We start from the raw sequence: 19124 nt of genomic DNA, 5'->3' as shown, positions 1-19124 counted from the left end.
CTCCCAGCCAAGTGAATGAAAAATACATAAGGTTACAGAAGCCTTAAATAGCATAGGGTTTATCTTATGGCTCCTAACAAATTTTGCATCCCTAATAGAGAGTATAGCTTCTTTTTAATTGCAAATGGAATAGTAAAAAAATATTACTATGTACATGTATTAAGTCATAAAGAAAACTACAGAAAGAACAATAAAGTAAAAATAATACAGATAAAACTATCCAATCACAATGCAATAAAACTAGAATAAAATAAAGTGAAATAATCTGTTTACCTGCAAATTAAAAAAAAATTAAACTCTTGGATCAAGGGGAAATACAAATAAAATAAAAATTCTAAAAAAGAATAATGAAAGCACAATTCAGAACTTAATGAAACCATGCAACTAAAATAGTGATCTGAGGAAAGTTCAGACCTTTTAATAACTGTATTGATAAAAATAAAAGGAAAAAACAAGGGTACAACTAAAATGATTAGAGAAAGAAAATAAACCAGAAGAAAGGCATGATGATTAAGTTCATGTGTCAACTTGACTAGGTAATGGTTGTTTGGCCAAGCAAGCACTGACCTGTTACTGTGAAGGTATTTCATGGATTTAAATTAGTCAGTTGATTGCATCTACTTCTGGTTTGCTAATGCTGCTGTTATGCAAAATACCAGATATGGATTGGCTTTTATAAAGGGTGTTTATTTGGTCATAAAGTTACAGTCTTAAGGCCATAATAGGGTCCAAGCTAAGTCATCAACATTAGGGTACCTTCACTGAAGGATGGCCAATGGCATCTGGAAAACTCTGTTAGCTGGGAAGGCATGTGGCTGGCATCTGCTTGCTCCCAGGCTGTGTTTCAAAATGACATTCTCCAAAATGTCAGCATCAGCTTTCAATGGATGTCTTTAAAATGTCTCTCTCTCTAAGCTGCATCAAGTGTCTGGGCCTGCGTGACTGTTTTTAAAGTACTCCAGTAATTAAATCAAGACCCACATTGAATGGGTGGGGCAACACCTTCATGGAAATAATCTAATCACAGTTGGGTGGGTCACATCTCCATAGAAGCAACCTAATCCAAAGATTCGAACCTAATCAACACTAATACAACGCCCCCACAAGATTGCATTAACGAACATGGCGTTTTGGGGGACATAATACATCTAAATCGGCATACATCTATAGCTGATTACATCTACAATTAACAAAGGAGAATGCCTTCAGCAATGAAAAAATCTCATTCAATAAGTTGAAGGCTTTAAAGAGAACTGAGGATTTCAGTAGTCAGAAAGAATTTCTGTCTCTAATACAACCGGCCAGCCTCTCCTGGGGAATTCATCAAAACCTTCATTGGAGCTCACAACTTGTGGCTTGCCCTACAGAATTCAGACTTGCTAGTCCCCATGGTCATATAAGCCAAGTCCTATAATTAATCTCAGAACATTTACATACACACATATATACCTATATGTCCTGTCAGTTCTGTTTCTCTGGAGAAACCTGACTACAACAATTTTTGGATCTGAAAGGGATTCTTGGGAAACAGAATCTTAAGGATGAGATTTCTGAGTTGTTTTTTTTTTTTTTTTAATCTTCATTTTATTGAGATATATTCACATACCACGCAGTCATACAAAACAAATTGTACATTCGATTGTTCACAGTACCATTACATAGTTGTACATTCATCACCCAAATCAATCCCCGACACCTTCATTAGCACACACACAAAAATAATAAGAATAATAATAAAAGTGAAAAAGAGCAATTGAAGCAAAAAAGAACACTGGGTACCTTTGTCTGTTTGTTTGTTTCCTTCCCCTATTTTTCTATCTGAGTTGTTTCTGAGGTCTTTGGAAATTGTTTCTAATCTCATTAGATTAAAAGTCACTAATGACATCAGTTCACAAATGTCTGCTTCTGTCTTAGTTTTCAGTTCCTCTGAGTATACACCTAGTAATGGAATTGCTGGATTATACATCAATTCTATATTAAGCTTCCTAAAGAACTGTCACATTGCCTTCCAGAGTGGCTGCACCATTCTACATTCCTACCAACAGTGAATAAGTGTGCCTCTTTCTCCACATCCTCTCCAGCACTTGTAATTTTCTGTTTTTTTTGATAATGGCCATCCTAGTAGGTGTGAGATGATACCTCATTGTGGTTTTGATTTGCATTTCCCTAATAGCCAGTGAAGTTGAGCATCTTTTCATATGTTTTTACATGTGGGAGAACAAATGAATGTCAACCTTGCAAGGTATTGAAAAAGGGATGATGGTATTGGGGAAAAATATAATCAATGCAAACTGGAGTCTATGGTTAACAGTAACATAGTAATAGCTTCCATTAAATGTAACAAAGGCAATATACCAAAGCTAAATGTCTATGAGAGGGGGATATAAGGGAGGGTATGGGATTCTTGGTGGTAGTGTTGTTGTCTCACCTTATTACTGTATCGTATTGTATTGTGTTTTTATTTTTTCTTGTATCTTTTTTTATTCTTTTTTAAATTTTTAAATTTTTTTTTATATTTATATATATATACATATTTTTGGAGTAATGACTGTGTTCAAGTGCTGACTGTGGTGATGAATGCACAACTCTATGATGATACTGTGAGCAACGGATTGTATACCATGGATGACTGTATGGTATGTGAATATATCTCTATAAAATTGCAGGGACAAAAAACAGAGAGATACAAGTGCTGGAGAAAACGTGGAGAGAGGTATGTACATATTCACTGTTGGTGGGGAAGTAGAATGGTGTAACCATAAGGTCCTCCAACTTCATTACTGAGCAGCTACAAGAAGGAATGAAGTTATGAGACATGCAATTAGGTGAACAGATCTTGATGGAAGCATTTTGAGTGAAATACGCCAGAAACAAAAAGACGAACATTATAAAGCCTCACTAATATGGTCTAACTATAATGTGTAAACTCTGAGAATTTAACCTTAGAGCATAGGTTATCAGGGGAAGGCTTATTGTACAGGTCCCTAGATTGTATGCTCTTACTGCAGTCACATCTATTCCTGAGTTGTAATGGTTATCTCTAAATTCTGATATGCTGAGCTCTTCGTGTATAACCTCGTCAATCTCTGGAACTTTGGATATCTGTGTGACACCTGAGACTCAGAGCTAGAGTTCAGCAACTATGAATGTCAGTATTACTTCATATAGCAACAATCAAAAAAGCTGAAAAAAAGTTCAGACTTCAATTAGAGAGATGAATGAAGAGCATCTGGTTAGAACTAAGACAAATCAGGCCAAACGGTAAAGAACAATATTGACTGTGTTATAAAACTTCAACTTCTATGTAAGGCCAAGGGAAGAGATGTTTATTTGGTGCAGGATCTATATTTTCTGTAGCACACTAAATAATTTAACTTGTATGGTCAGTTTATTCAAATACCATAATTATGTGGAACTTTGACTAGGAAGTGAGACCTGGTAGGATTGTACAGATTAGTGTGAAATCCCAATACATTCCAGAATAATTTGGACAGAGAATAAAAATGTATTTGCAGGCCCCCCCTGAGGAACTGGGGGGAAAATGCAGAAATACTAAACTTCCCCACCTGCTTTATTACTGATGTTCTTGCAAGCATTGAGGACTACCAATTTGGTAGGCCAAGCCCTCAATCTTGGGGCATGCCTTTATGAAGCTTGTTATTGCAAAGGAGAGAGTAAGCCTACTTATAATAGTGCTTAAGAGTCTACCCCAGGGAACCTCTTCTGCTGCTCAGATGTGGCCTCTCTCTCTCTCTAAGCCCACTTGGCAGATAAACCCACTGCCCTCCCCTCTAGGTGGGACATGACTCCCAGGAGTATAAATCTCCCTGGCAATGCGGGACATGACTCCTGAGGATGAGGCTGGACCTGGCATCATGGGATTGAGCAAATCTTCTTGACCAAAAGGGGGAAGCAAAATGAAACAAAAAAAAAAAAAAAAAAAAAAAAAACTTCAGTGCCCGAGAGCCTATAAATGGAGTTGAGAGGTCATTCTGGAGGGTATTCTTATGCACCATATAGATATCCCTTTTTAGTCTTTACTGTATTGGAAAAGCTAGAAGGAAATACCTGAAACTGTTGAACTGTAACCCAGTAGCCTTGATTCTTGAAGACGATTGTACATCTATGTAGCCTACATGGTGTGACTTTGTGATTGCAAAAACCTTGTGGCTCATGCTTCCTTTATCCAATGTATGGACAAATGAGTAGAAAAATGGGGACAAAAATTAAATGAAAAAATAGGGTGGGATGGGGGATGGAATGTTTTGGGTGTTCTTTTATATTTTTATTTTAATTTTCATCTTTTTTTGGAGCAATGAAAATGTTTAGAAATTGACTGTGGTGATGAATGCACAACTATATGATGCTACTGTGAACAACTGATTGTACACTGTAGATGACTGTATGGTATGTGAATATATCAATAAAACTGAATTTTTAAAAGAGTCACTAATGACTATTTCTAATGATTGAGTTGGCACTGATGTGTAAATTGGTATAAACTGGCAATAGAAATATGCAAAATATCATCAATATATACTCAAATGCTTTTAGGATGAAAGGCTCTGGGTGACAGTTCATTTGATACCTTAACAGAGTTTCATGGAATGAAAAAGTATAATGATGTTGGCTGGTTGCTCCCAAAGGTGCTGGATACAGTTGATAAAGGGATAAGCTCAAGGCTTCAAATTCCCAGCTCAAGTGCCACATGAAGGAGACGTAAGTTTCTATGTGTGCCCTGAAAGAAACTTATTTCTTGTGGCTGCACACTTGAGATTTCAGAAAAACCAGACCCAGCAATTTATTGAGTGGCTAAATTACAATATAAATTGAATTCCCAACCTTGCAAGGTGTCTGTTGTTAAAGTGTGGGCATTAATTGGGAAGGAATGGGATCCTGAAAATTGGAATGGGAACATATGAGCAGATGATGATGATGGCAGAGGGGACACAGAAACCCTAGATTCTGCTGAATCTTCTTCTCCAGATAAACCTTCAATTCCCCAAGAAGTCAGCCACCCCACCTCCACCTGAAGAGATTAATGCTGCTGTGCCTGATAAACCTGTAACCACCTTTTCTGAGGAAAGAACCCTCATGACTCCTCCTGAAGAGAGTAACTGTTTCACCAAATGAAACTGTAATGCCCTGAGGTAGCTGGATTGCAAGACAGTGCTAATTCCTCTCTCATGACCCATCCACATCACCCTTCTTTTCTTCCAGACCTATAACTAGACTGAAGTCCCAAAAGGACTTGAAAGGTGAGGTACAAAATGTGACCCATGATGAGGGAGGCGTGTTACACTCCAAAAGAACTGCATGATTTTTCCCATTTATACAGACAGAAATCAGGGGAATATTTGTGGGAATGGATATTAAGGGTATGGGATTATGGCAGAAGGAATATAAAGTTGGATCAGGCTGAATTTATTGATATGGGCCCCTAAGCAGAGGTTCTGGATTCAATGTTGTAGCTCCTGAAGTTCAAAAGGGCTCGAACAGTTAGGGTCGTTGGCTGAAGCATGAACCAAAAGGTAGCCTACATTATCTGAAGCTGAAATGCCAGAACTATCCTAATATAATGGAGATGAGGAAATCCAAAGTCTTAGAAAGACTGGAATGTTACAGTGGATTTATCATGTAAGACCTGCTCATCCATCCTAGAAATTTTCAGAGGAAATGACCGGCTACATGAGGAATAAATTTGTTAGAGCTGCTCCTATCATCCCCGAAGAGCTCAGTGGTCGCTCTTCTCTATAGGTCAGATATTACTATGGGAACTGGTCCCACTGAACTTGGATCCTTAAACACAATGGGGATGTTCAGATCCTGGGTTGGCAGGAACCAAGTGGCAGCACTTAACTGCCAAAGATAAGCCACAAAGATGTGACTACCATAATGGACAACAGAGTCAAGGCAATTGCCAGAATAGTCTGGCTTGTAGAGATCTATATCACTGGCTAGTTGATCATGGGGTACCTAGAAGTGAAATAGATAGGCAGTCTACTAAATTCTTAACTTGATTTGTATAAACAGAAGAGTTCTAGGTCAAGTGAACAAAAGTCTAACTTCAACCACAAAAATGAGAGTCATGGCCCCTCAGTCAATTCACAGATTTGAGACAGTTTACAAACCAAGAACCCATTGAATGAAGGCAAGGCAGGGTCCCCTTGGGGAAGAAACCTGCTATAATGCTAACCTTCCTCCCAGCTTTCCCCAGAGGGATCTATGGCCTTTTACCAGGGTGACTGTGCACTGGGGAAAAGGGATTGATCCAACATTTCAGGGATTATACACTGGCTTAAAACTGACACTAATTCCAGGACCCAAAATGTCACATAAGGTACACCTTATGGAGGTCAGGTGATCAATGGAGTTTTAGCTCAGGTACATCTCACAGTAGGTCCAGTGGGTCCCTGAACCTGTTCTGTGGTTATTTCCACAATTCCAGAATGAATACTTAGAATACATACTCAGCAATTGACAGAATCCCCACATTGGTTCCCTGACTAGTGGATGAGGACCATTATGGTAGGAAAGGGCAAGTGGAAGTCACTAGAACTGCCTCTACCTAACAAAATAGTAAATCAAAAGCAATATCTCATTACTGGAGGGATTGCAGAGATTAGTGCCACCATCAAGGACTATGAACTATATAGGGGTACTGCTTCCCACCATATCTCCATTCAATTCTCCTACTTGGTCTGTGCAGAAAACAGATGGTCTCGGAGGATGACAACGGACTACTGTAAACTTAACCAGGTGGTGACTCCAATAGTAGCTGCTGGTCCTGATGTATCATAGCTTGAACAAATGAACACATCCCTGGTACCTAGTATGTAGCTATTGACCTGGAAAATGCTTTTTCTTGAAACCCATTAGTAAAGACCACCAGAAACAGTTTGCTTTCAGTTGGCAAGGCCAGCAATACACCTATGCTGTCTTACCTCAGGGGTTTATCAATTGTTCAGCCCTATGTCATAATCTAGTCCTCAGGGACCTTAATTGCCTTTCCTTTCCACAAAACATCACATTGGTTCCTTATATTGATGACATTATGCTGACTGGACCTAGTGCGCAAGAAGTGGCAGCTACTCTAGACTTACTGGCAGGACATTTGTGTTTCACAGGGTGGGAGAGATAACAAAAATTCAGGACTTCCACCTCAGTGAAATTTCTAGGCATCCAGTGATGTGAGGCATATCGAGATATCCCTTCTAAGGTGTTTTAGTTAGATAACGCTGCTAAAATACAATATACCAGAAATGGGCTGGCTTTTAACAATGGGGATTTATTAATTTACAAGCTTACAGTTCTGAGGCTGTGAAAATGTCCAAATCAAGGCATCATCAAGATGATACCTTCTGGCTGGTGTGGATGCAATCTGGGACCAACTGACAGCTGGCCGGCTGCTCTGGACGGGAAAGTAAAAAGGTAACAGAAATCGATCCCTGGAGCCAACACCATTACTTTCCAAGAACCCTAACAAACATAAAGGACAGTAATAATTATCTAGTTTCTTGGAGAATTTACAATCCTGAAATCTCAAAGTTGGAGGAACCTTAAAGATGACCTAAACAATTATTTGACTAAATTGAATGTCCACCCAACACAGTGTCTTAAAAGAGGAGCATAACATTTCCTAGAGAAACATGAACATAACAGGAATGTGTCATTGACTCTGAATTAAATTTGAGCCTGTCTCCTGAACAGCTACAGAATTTGGAAACTGAACCAACGTTATCAGATAAGTTAGAATCCAAACCAAAGCTTGTGGTACAATTTGTTCAGAATACATCCATCCCACTGGGACGAGGCTTGTGGAATCAGAAGCTAAAGATATTACCTGCTGTGGGAGTCTTCCATGTTGCCTGAGGTATATCTAGGGTGGTGGCTTAGAACGCTAAGCCTCAGGCCTGCATGGAACACCGTGCGGGCCCACCCTGTAAAGATATGTGTCTTGTAACTATGATGACAACGTTTACCATTGTCCTAAACCTAGATTGTTCCTTCTGATATGCAACAGGATGTAAACATAGGTATCTGGTGGGCTCTCCCGAGCCTGAGGACATTTAGCATATACTCCCTGATCTTCTGAAATAAATAATTGGAGCAAAGGTGCATTATTGTCCACTTAGCATGAGATGCAGTGGGCCCCCTGCTCCCTTAATTCTTAACTTTGTGTCTGTGTCTCATTCCTGCACCGCCCTGTCAGCAAGAAGTGGCGCCCAACGTGGGGCTCAAAGAACCAGACCTGGCTCCTGACAGAAGAATCGCTTGAACGACTGAGGTACAGCAGTGCTGGAACTCGGGTGGAGGTAACGGCCGTCTTTTGTATGCATTCCTTGTAGAACGACCCCAAGCATTATAAGCAGGGTAATGGGTAATGCTGAAGGACACAATAAATATGTTTCCTATATTTCCCTCTTACGGCAGCTGCTGCGGGCCAGCAGTGTCAAGGTGGGGGAGTCACAAATCTTAGAATTGCTACAGGTTATTGAAAAATACTGCTCTTGGTTCCCTACCCTTGGCTCCCTTGAACTGCAGGACTGGGAGCAGGTAGGTAAGGAATTGAAACAAAAACATATGCAAGGAGTTAATTTGCCTATTACTATTTGGTCTACATGGTCTTTAATGAAGTCTGTTCTTGAGCCTTTAAAAACTGATGATGATGAGGAAGAATATGATGACAATACTGGTCCCAATCCTCTTTCTGATGATGATAAGGGTAAAAAAGATCCAGTAAAATCTCAAGTTTCTTATTCTTGTCAATGCCCCAAACCTCCTTCTGCACCTTGCTGGGACGAATGGCCTCCGCCTCCTCCGCCGCCTCTTCCTGCACATAGCTGTACCCCGGTAGTTAAACTTGCCCACCTCTCTGGCATACAGCAGGGTCTGGCAGAAGCCAGGTGGCAAGGAGATTTAGAGGCCATATGTTGTCCTGTTGTCTTCCCCGTTACGGTTCGTGAAGAAGTGCCTCCTGGCCGAGAAGCTAATTATCCTGATGGAGTTTACACTTACTTCCATGAGCATGTCCCATTTGCAGTTCTTAAAGAATTGAAAAAAGCTGTACAAACGTATGGGGTTCATTCCCCTTTTTCAGTTGGCATATTGCAAAGTTTAGCTGAAGGTTCTCGTCTAATTCCCATAGATTGGACCACATTAGCCTGTACAGTCCTTAGCCCAGGAGAATATCTATAATTTAGGACTTGGTGGACTGAGCATGCAGAACGACAGGCTGCACATAATCGGCAACAGAAAGTAAATATAAATCTAGATCAATTACTGGGCCAAGGAGCTTATTCCACTGTTGAAAATCAGTCTGTTTATAATGATCAGGCAATTGAGCAGATTCGCCGTTGTTGTTTGCAAGCTTGGAACAAAATTGAAGCTAAGGGTAAAGCTGCATAATCCTTTCAAAAGGTTTTTACAAGGGCCGAAAGAATCGTATCCAGATTTCATTGCCCGGCTCCAAGAGGCAATACACTGGCAGATTACTAGTTCAGACGCTGCTGATACTATTTTGCAGCTGCTAGCATATGAAAATGCTAATAAAGATTGTCAATGAGCCATTGCCCCATTTAAAGGTAAAACTGATCTTACTGGCTATATTCGTTTATGCCAAGATATTGGGACTGAAGGTTTTAAAGCAGAAATGGTGGCTCAAGCCATGGCTAATTTGAGAGTTGGCTTTCATTTCCCAGGAAAATGCTTTTCCTGTGGAAAAGTGGGTCATACCAGAAAAGAATGTGGTCACTTTAAAAATAAATCTCCACAAAAGCAGCCTGGTATGTGCCCAAAATGCCAAAAAGGTCGACACCGGGCTAACCAGTGCCGATCTGCTTTTCATAAGGACAGCACCTCCCTTTCGGGAAACGGCAATCGGGGCGGGCTCCCAGCCCCTCACAGAAAGGGAGCATTCCCAATCCAACATCAAAATCTGCAGGCTGTCCCTCCACCAACTCCAAGCCTTTCGTCTTGGAGCTTTCCCCAGCTACAGCAGGGAGCGCAGCAGTAGACCTTGCTGCCAATGCTGAGGTATGTCTTCTCCCCAATAATCCTGTTAAGGTCCCCACTGGCTATTATGGCCCCTTACCTAAAGGGACGGTGGGTCTTTTGCTTGGACGCAGTTCTCTCAATCTTAAGGGTGTTCGTGTACACACTGGAGTCATTGACTAACTATACGGGGGAAATTCAGGTGGTCGTGTCTTCCTCTACTCCATGGACTGCCCATAAAGGCGAAAGAATTGCTCAACTCTTATTATTACCTTATGTACCTGCTGGTTCCTCCTCTAAAAATTGGGAAAATGGAAGTTTTGGTAGCACAGGAAAGGCAGGAATTTTTCTCACAGAGGCTCTGCAGGAGCCGCGCCCTATGTGTACTCTTAAAATTCATGGGCATAGCTTTACTGGACTTATAGATACGGGCGTAGATGTCTCTATTATTAGTCAACAACATTGGCCCCAATATTGGCCTTTGCAAAAGGCACGAATTACTGTTGTGGGCCTAGGCTCCCCTCAGGGACTTATACAAAGTGTTCATATTTTGCCTTGCCTTGGCCCTGAGGGACAGAAGGCCACTTTACAACCTTATGTGGCTGCTCTGCCTCTTAATCTTTGGGGCAGAGACCTACTTGAACAATGGGGTGCTACTGTACATATCCCTCCTCCTAGTGGAGTGTACAGTATTCAGAGCCACAAAATGATGGCAAATATGGGGTATGCCCTTAGCTGTGGGCTTGGCGTACGTTTGCAAGGTACCCCTTCACCCACACAAGTCTCACCAAAATGTGATCAATTTGGTTTAGGATATAAACCTTTTAGTGGCGGCCGCTGTTCATTCACCTCCCCAACCTGTTCCATTACTATGGACTACAACAAAACCGGTATGGGTAGAGCAGTGGCCACTTACAAAAGAAAAATTAGAGGCTTTACATGAATTGGTTCAAGAACAATTGTCCTTGTAGCATATCGAAGAGTCTTTTAGTCCTTGGAATTCTCCTGTGTTCCCAATAAAGAAAAAATCAGGAAAATGGAGAATGTTAACTGACCTAAGAGGTGTTAATGCTGTCATTCAGCCCATGGGACCTTTACAACCTGGGTTCCCCAATCCTAGCATGATTCCTGAAAACTGGGCTTTAGTGGTCATTGATATTAAAGACTGTTTCTTTTCCATCCCTTTAGCTGATCAAGATAAGGAAAAATTTGCTTTTACTATTTTGTCCCTTAACAATAAAACCCCTTCTAAACGATATCAGTGGAAGGTTTTACCACAAGGTATGCTAAATAGTCCTACAATATGTCAATATTATGTGGACCATGCCTTACAGCCTGTCTATTTAAATTTCCCTAAAGCTTATATAATCCATTATATGGATGATATTTTGTGCTCTGCACCTCAGGAGACTGGAGTAGAAGCTTTGTTCTATGCTGTTCAAAAAGCTTTACAGGATGTAGGATTGCATACTGCTACTGACAAACTGCAACGTACTTTGCCTGTACAGTATTTGGGTTCTAGTATCAATAAACTTACAATTCAACCCCAAAAAGTACAATTCCGCAGAGATGCTGTTACCACCCTAAATGATTTACAAAAACTACTAGGGGATATTAATTGGCTTCACCCCAAAGTAGGTATAGCTAACTATGAGCTCTCCAACCTATTTTCTCTCCTTTGTGGGGATTCAAAATTAAACAGCCCTAGATATTTAACTTCAGCTGCAGACAAGGAGTTACAATTAGTGAAAGCTAAAGTTCAACAAGCTCAGATATCCCATGTTGATCCTACACAACCTTTATCTCTACTTATCTTTTCCACTCCCAAATCCCCCACAGGCTTGCTTTTGCAAAATGATAAGCTTGTAGAATGGATCTTCTTGCCCAATTCTTCCGTAAAATCCATTTCCCCTTATCTAGATCTCGTAGCTACTTTAGTTGCTCAAGCCAGAAAAAAGGCAAAACAACTCAATGGTTTTGACCTTCGTTTAATTGTCTTCCTCATTTCTCTGCCCAGCAAGCTGAACTGGCTGCTGTAATAGCTGTCTTAGCAGATTTTTCTGAGGCTGTCAATATTTTATCTGATTCTGCCTATGTTGTTCATGTAGCTAGTAAAATTGAAACAGCATCCATTAAGCAACAGTTGCCTCCTTGTTTTTTTAACTTTTATCTTGAGCTACAATCAGCTATTCCCGCTCGTGTATCTCCTTTTTATATTACCAATATTCATTCCCATACCAACCTCCCAGGCCCTTTAGCAGCTGGCAATGCTGCTGCGGATAAATTATTACTGCCTGTTATTTCAGAAGCTTCTCATTTTCACTCGCTTACTCATCTTAATGTGCAAGGAGTCATGGCTCGATTTTCCCTTACTAGAACACAAGCTAAAGATATTGTTTCTTCTTGTCCTAATTGTCAACTCCTTACTGCTCCACCTTTGCAGGATCCTGGTGTTAACCCTCGTGGTCTAGCCCCCAGTGATTTACGGCAAATGAATGTTACTCGTATCCCTTCCTTTGGCCGCTTAGCCACTGTTCTTGTCAGCATTGACAAGTACTCTGGCTTTCTTTGGGCCACAACACAAACCGGTGAAACATTTCGACATGTTCGTACTCACCTTTTTGCCTGTTTTGCCTCTACGGGCTTGCCCCGTGCTTTGAAAACTGATAATGACCCAGCCTATACATCTGCAAAATTTGCTACTTTTACTACAACTTGGGGCATTCATCATATCACTGGTATTCCTTATAATCCCCGAGGACAAGCTATTATTGAGCATGCCCATCATACTTTAAAAACTATGTTAACTATACAAAGAAATCCTAAAACTCAATGACAATAGTACAGACAGCCCAATTATAAAATGGGCAAAAGATATGAAAAGACAGTTCTCTGAAGAGGAAATACAAATGGCCAAGAAACACATGAAAAAATGTTCAGCTTCACTAGCTATTAGAGAGATGCAAATTAAAACCACAATGAGATACCATCTAACACCGGTTAGAATGGCTGCCATTAAACAAACAGGAAACTACAAATGCAGGAGGGGATGTGGAGAAATTGGAACTCTTATTCACTGTTGGTGGGACTGTATAATGGTTCAGCCACTCTGGAAGTCAGTCTGGCAGTTCCTTAGAAAACTAGATATAGAGCTACTATTCGATCCGGCGATTGCACTTCTCGGTATATACCCGGAAGATCGGAAAGCAGTGACACGAACAGATATCTGCACGCCAATGTTCATAGCAGCATTATTCACAATTGCCAAGAGATGGAAACAACCCAAATGTCCTTCAACAGATGAGTGGATAAATAAAATGTGGTATATACACACGACGGAATACTACGCGGCAGTAAGAAGGAACGATCTCGTGAATCATATGACAACATGGATGAACCTTGAAGACATAATGCTGAGTGAAATAAGCCAGGCACAAAAAGAGAAATATTATATGCTACCACTAATGTGAACTTTCAAAAATGTAAAACAAATGGTTTATAATGTAGAATGTAGGGGAACTAGCAGTAGAGAGTAATTAAGGAAGGGGGAACAATAATCCAAGAAGAACAGATAAGCTTTTTAACGTTCTGGGGATGCCCAGAAATGACTATGGTCTGTTAATCTCTGATGGATATAGTAGGAACAAGTTCACAGAAAGGTTGCTATATTATGTAACTTTCTTGGGGTAAAGTAGGAACATGTTGGAAGTTAAGCAGTTATCTTAGGTTAGTTGTCTTTTTCTTACTCCCTTGTTATGGTCTCTTTGAAATGTTCTTTTATTGTATGTTTGTTTTCTTTTTAACTTTTTTTTTCATACAGTTGATTTAAAAAGGAAGGGAAAGTTAAAAAAAAAAAAAAGAAAGAAAGAAAAACAAGGAAAAAAAAATGATGTAGTACCCCTTGAGGAGCCTGTGGAGAATGCAGGGGTATTCGCCTACCCCACCTCCATGGTTGCTAACATGACCACAGACATAAGGGACTGGTGGTTTGATGGGTTGAGCCCTCTACCATAAGTTTTACCCTTGGGAAGACGGTTGCTGCAAAGGAGAGGCTAGGCCTCCCTATATTTGTGCCTAAGAATCTCCTCCTGAATGCCTCTTTTTTGCTCAGATGTGGCCCTCTCTCTCTGGCTAAGCCAACTTGAAAGGTGAAATCACTGCCCTCCCCCCTACGTGGGATCAGACACCCAGGGGAGTGAATCTCCCTGGCAACGTGGAATATGACTCCCGGGGAGGAATGTAGACCCAGCATTGTGGGACGGAGAACATCTTCTTGACCAAAAGGGGGATGTGAAAGGAAATGAAATAAGCTTCAGTGGCAGAGAGATTCCAAAACGAGCCGAGAGGTCACTCTGGTGGGCACTCTTACGCACACTTTAAACAACCCTTTTTAGGTTCTAAAGAATTGGGGTAGCTGGTGGTGGATACCTGAAACTATCAAACTACAACCCAGAACCCATGAATCTCGAAGACAGATGTATAAAAATGTAGCTTATGAGGGGTGACAATGGGATTGGGAAAGCCATAAGGACCACACTCCACTTTGTCTAGTTTATGGATGGATGAGTAGAAAAATAGGGGAAGGAAACAAACAGACAAAGGTACCCAGTGTTCTTTTTCACTTCAATTGCTCTTTTTCACTCTAATTATTATTCTTGTTATTTTTGTGTGTGTGCTAATGAAGGTGTCAGGGATTGATTTAGGTGATGAATGTACAACTATGCAATGGTACTGTAAACAATCGAAAGTACGATTTGTTTTGTATGACTGCATGGTATGTGAATATATCTCAATAAAATGATTTAAAAAAAAAAAAAAAACTATGTTAACAAAACAAAAAGGGGGAGATGATGGAACTCCCCATGAATGATTATCAAAAGCTTTATTTACTTTAAATTTTCTAAATTTTTATGAAAAACTGGGTGGCACTGCCGCGGAAAGACATTTTCCAGCTGAAAAGACAACACTGAAACATTATTTCCAGAATGCACCTGCTATATGGTCGAAGGACATGCTAACTAATGAATGGACAATGGGTACTTTATTAACATGGGGAAGAGGTTACGCTTCTGTTTCCCCAGGTGACGGACGAGCACCACTTTGGATACCGGCCCAATGACTGAAGCCGTACCATCAACCCAGCAAAGAAAAGAAAATTCCTATGGGACGTCGAGCCACCAGTGATGCAGTTCCAGGGTCTGACGCTGAAGACAACAGTGATCGGGCCAACACCCCAAACTAGGGAAGCCCAACATCCAACTTGGGGTCAGATAAAAAAGCTGTGTCAGGATGCAGAAAAAAAAAGTCCAGCAAGCCATGCTGCCAGTAACAGGTCCTAACTTCACTGCAGCAATGCTGGCTCTTATTGCTGTTGCTGTGAGTATATCTCCAGCATGTGCTCATTCTGGAAATTATACCTATTGGGCTTATATTCCTAACCCCCCATTGCTCCAACAAGATATAAACATTGGCAATGCAAAAGAAAACAGTTCGTTCAGTTTTCCTTCCTTCTTATTTTGGCTGCCTGGGTCCAAACCATTGTTGGGCATGGAGGCCATGGGGCATAGGCTGTCAAGGAGACAAAACTAACTCTCTTGGGGGGCAGTGCCCCTCCATTACATTATCCTGTATGGCCCCAGAGGATGGCTGGTTAGCCAGAGATGGGTAAGATTCCTCAGGGAAGGAACAACCTAAGACAGGCACAGTCACAGAGGGGACATCAGGAGAAAACTTGGGGGCCAACAGAGGTGGGGCACAGAACCTCACCCCCCCAGCTTTGCAAGGGTCTGAACCCTCACCCCTTTTAAGGGAGGTCTCCTGCCCCCGTGGCTACTTTGTTTCCCACGCCCGGCTCAGATCGGAGCCGAAGTGGAAGACAGAGATCTGGCCAGTGGCTAAAATAAAAAGGGGGACATGTGGGAAACTGAGTCTTCCATGTTGCCTGAGGCATATCTAGGGTGGTGGCTTAGAATGCTAAGCCTCAGGCCTGCATGGAACACCGTGCAGGCCCACCCTGTAAAGATATGTGTCTTGTGACTATGACGACAACGTTTACCATTGTCCTAAACCTAGACTGTTCCTTCTGATATGCAACAGGATGTAAACATAGGTATCTGGTGGGCTCTCCCGAGCCTGAGGACATTTAGCATATACTCCCTGATCTTCTGAAATAACTGGAGCAAAGGTGCATTATTGTCCACTTAGCATGAGATGCAGTGGGCCCCCTGCTCCCTTAATTCTTAACTTTGTGTCTGTGTCTCATTCCTGCGCCGCCCTGTCAGCAACAACTTGCTTGTCCCTCCTTCCAGACTGAGGCCTCAGAATGCAGCCAGCTAATGTTACCAGATGATATTCCACATCATACTAATTCCCCCAAGGAGGTCCCTTCCTCGGGTGTGCTGAGAAGCCTTCAGGTGAATGTGGGCCAAGACAGAGAGGAGACAAGGGCTCAGACAGTACAGAAGTCCCCAGAGTTTCTGTCAACTTCAGAGCCACCTAGCTTGTTGCAACATCTACAGCCAAGTGATAGCACTTCTTTTATTCTTCCTAACCTAACAAAAGCAGGTCTGGGCTCTTCAGCTGAGCATTTAGTATTTGTACAGGATGAGGCAGAGGATTCAGGGAATGATTTTCTCTCCAGTGAGAGCATGGAGCAGCATTCCATGGTTCCTTCGGGTTCAGGAGTTGGCCCATGACAGTTTGATTACTGCTACTTGTGTGCAACTGGCAAAGAATGCAAAAACCAAGAGCAATGGGGAAAATGTTCACCTTGGTTCTGGTGATGGGCAACCCAAAGACTCTGGGCCCCTTCCTCAAGTAGAGAAGAAATGCAAGTGTACAGCTAAAGGCTGTGACCTGATATTTGTGTGACCAGTTCACTTCAAGTACCACCCCAAAACTCATCGAAATGACCGCTCCTTCATCCACCCTGCAGAAGGTTGTGGGAAAATCTTCTATGTGCTGCAGAGGCTGAAGGTACCTATGAGGACTCACAATGGGGAGAAACCCATTATGTGTCCCAAGTCTAGCTGTGGTAAGCAGTTCACTACAGCTAGAAATCTGAAGAACCACCTGCATATCCAAAGAGAGAAGCCTTTCCTTTCTGAAGCTCAAGGGTGTGGCCATTCCCTTGCTGAGTATCCTAGTCTGCGAAAACATCTGGTGGTTCACTCAGGAGAGACGTCGGATCAGTGCCAAGTCTTTAGGAAGACGTCTCAGAGTGGGAGCAGGAATGTGCACATGAGAAAGCATCACTTGCAGATGGGAGCAGCTGGGAGTCAAGAGCCAGAGCAGACTGCTGAAGTCTGCTTGAAGAGGCTTCAGTAACCAGTAAAAACCTGGTGTCTATGAATTCCTAGCCCAGCCTTGGTGGAGAATCCTTGAATCTACCAAATACCAATTCTGTCCTGGGAGTTCATGAGGTGCTTGCTGAAGGATCCCCTCGTCTCCTGTCTTCAGTGCCTAATGTGACATACCACTTGGTGACCATGCAGTCAGGGAGGCAATCATATGAGGTTTCTGTCTTGAATGCAGTAAATCCACAGGAGTTCCTAGACCAAGGCGACTTAACTGACAGACAGACATGATCATGGGTGTTGAATCCTCAAAGAACAGCTCTGTTTGATCCTAGAGTGCACAGAGTGGGAACAGGATGTTTAAGGCTCAAGATCTGCCAGAACCAAAATGAGATCCTGCTTTTGCCTCTGGTCATCTTCCATGACATACAAGATGAACACAGGAAGGCTTCTCTTCAAGCCATCATCTGATCCAGAGAAGGAACAAAGCAGCAAATGTGGTGGGCTGGGTAACTGTACCTACCCCTCCTTCCACTGCAAAATTTTGGAATGGACTTGTTCCAAAAGTGAATTTGGATTATGTGTTGGCTGAAGATTCTCATTATGAGTTTTCATCCCAAATTCACCTGTTTTTTCACATGGATGAACTAAGTTCTGCCACCAACCATAAAACTTCATCAGGAAGTTGAGTTTTCAAGATGCCTTATTGCTTTGGAGAAGGGAGTGATGTCAATTCTGTTGTGAAGTTCTCCCTTTAGCAATCTGAGTAAGAGACTCTTCACCACTGGGCTGCAAAAATAAATTACTTGAATCCCCCTTGGTTCAGGCTGGTGTACTATCTTGTCCTATACGCCTCTACTTGGTCACTTTGCTTTCTTTGTTTATGGAACGTACAGTAGGAAGTTAAGAGGGTTTTTGTTTTTTAATTTAAAAATCATGATTAAGAGTTTCAACTCTTTTCCCTCCAAATAAACAAAATAGTTTCTTGGGGAAAAAAAAAGATGACATCTTCTTCCCAAAGATAGGCTGCTGGTGATCCAGGACTCCTCTGCCGATGGCAAGGCAAATGGGTCTGCTGGTCTCTCCCTTCTCTTCTGGGTTTCACTGCTTTCAATTTCTGGCTTCAGTGGCTTCCTCTCTGTTGCTGTGGCTTTCTCTCTCAAATTCTATGTCTTTTTCTCTCTGTCTTCCATATGTTTCTCTCTGAATTTCATCCTCTTATAAAGGACTCCAGTAAGAGGATTAAGACCCACCTAGGGCATGCCTCAATTGAAGTCACCTAATCAAAAGGTCCCACCAACAATAGGTCTACATCCACAGGAATGGATTAGCTTTAAGAACATGATCTTTTCTGGGATACATAACAGCTTTAAACCATCACATAAGGTGATGGATAAGCTGTTGCATCTGGCTCTTCCTATAACCAAAACAGAGGGAAAAAAAAAGCCTAGTTGGCCTCTTTGGATTTGGGAGGCAATATATTCCTCATTTGGGTGTGCTACTGTAGCCTATTTACTGAGTGACCAAAAAACTGCTAGTTTTGAGTGGGGATTGGAACAAGAGAAGACTCTGCAACAGATCCATGCTGCTGCCATGCAAGCTGCTCTGTAACTTGGGCCACATGATCCAGCAGATCCAATGATGCTGGAAGTTTCAGTGGCAAATACAGATGCTGTGTGGAGCCTTGGACTGGCCGTTATAGGAGAATCACAGTGTAGACACTTAGGATTTTGGAGCAAAGCCCTGCCATTCTCTGCAGGTAACTACTCTTTTGTGAAACGGGTTATGGCTTGTTATTGGGCCTTAGGAGAGACCAAATATTTAACCATGGGCCAC

At 41.7% G+C, this 19124-nt stretch overlaps 1 protein-coding gene and 1 pseudogene across 1 annotated transcript in view; one reads left to right on the top strand and one right to left on the bottom strand.

The window, feature by feature from the left end:
- BMT2 (base methyltransferase of 25S rRNA 2 homolog) overlaps nucleotides 1-19124 on the bottom strand; it is a 165590-nt gene that overhangs the window by 89928 nt on the left and 56538 nt on the right. The window lies entirely within an intron of this gene.
- LOC119534219 lies at nucleotides 16257-17632 on the top strand (annotated as a pseudogene).

Source organism: Choloepus didactylus, chromosome 5 (genome assembly GCF_015220235.1).
Source record: "Choloepus didactylus isolate mChoDid1 chromosome 5, mChoDid1.pri, whole genome shotgun sequence".
NCBI classification, from domain to species: Eukaryota; Metazoa; Chordata; class Mammalia; order Pilosa; family Megalonychidae; genus Choloepus; species Choloepus didactylus.
Note: the sequence above shows the minus strand (reverse complement) of the source record. Positions and strands in the feature narration are given on the sequence as shown.